Genomic DNA, 1,254 nt, shown 5'->3' with positions numbered 1-1,254 from the left:
TTCTGTAAAATCACTAGTGATGGGAACACCGAGAGAAAATAATTGAGTAACTCCATTAGGAAAAATAAACGATTGATAAGAGGGATTGCTAATTAGTAATTACTAATAAAATAAAATAGTTTTATTCTGTTAATCTATATTTCCTCAACAACTTTATTTAAGGTTTTTATTAAGTAATAACTTAGTACTTATGGAAATAAATTCAAATATCATGAAAATATAGATACTACCTTTATAAATTGTCTTCAAAAAATTTAGATGACATAATATTCTTAAAAAGTAATTATAATATGATGTAAATTGAACTAATATATTGTACTCAGATTGGTTCAATAATAAAAATAATAATTTTTATTTGCATTTAACAAAAGCAATTGTTTATTAATTTATTTAAAAAAATATTTTGTTTTTTCTTTTGTATAATAATATATTATGTAATGTGGAGTAGCATTATTAAAAATTAAAATATATAAAATATGTAACCATGAATTTTTACCAACCAAGTTTTTAATTTTGTATGAGTTGACTATTAATTGATTTCTAAATAATTATGTTTAGTACTTCAATTATTTTAATCAATTGAATATCTTGATTATAATGATCAGTGGCGTAGCGTGGGTTTTAAGAAAGGGTAAGCACTAAGTAGAAAAATTAATGTTTTGGAAATTTACAACTACAAATGTACACAGCCGCCGATTATCGCCTTATCAGTGATACAAATAATAACTGGTACTGTGGTGTAAACAAAATCATAAGTGCTTACAAATTGTATATAAATACGAGCCCCCTCTACGACATTGTACGTAAGCAGTATCTATTAGCTCATGTAAGCAGTTTCAGAACATGTTACACGACGGCACAGCGCGTCAATACTAAGGGCCAGTTGTACCGTCTCTGATTAATGTTAACCGGAGTTTAATCAGCCGAATTTGCCCGGTTAAATATCTGTAATCAGCTGATTAAGCTTAATCGAAGTTTAACCGAAGATGGTGCAACTGGCCCTAAGTGTTAATAAAATAAAAATAGATTTTCCAGTTTTTCCACCATCATACGCAACGGCCGACGACGATGACCAAAATATGGCTGTGTTCATTAAAATTGTTATCTTATATTCTAAACATATTATTATTTATTATTTTTATTATTATAGAAACTTAAAAACAAAATAGTCCAAGATTTAAATTGAATTGTAATTTGTTATTATTATAACATAATATTAACTTATTTTTCCTTTTTTTCAAGTGTAAGCAGTGC

The sequence above is a fragment of the Acyrthosiphon pisum genome, chromosome X (genome assembly GCF_005508785.2).
Source record: "Acyrthosiphon pisum isolate AL4f chromosome X, pea_aphid_22Mar2018_4r6ur, whole genome shotgun sequence".
NCBI lineage: Eukaryota > Metazoa > Arthropoda > Insecta > Hemiptera > Aphididae > Acyrthosiphon > Acyrthosiphon pisum.
Note: the sequence above shows the minus strand (reverse complement) of the source record.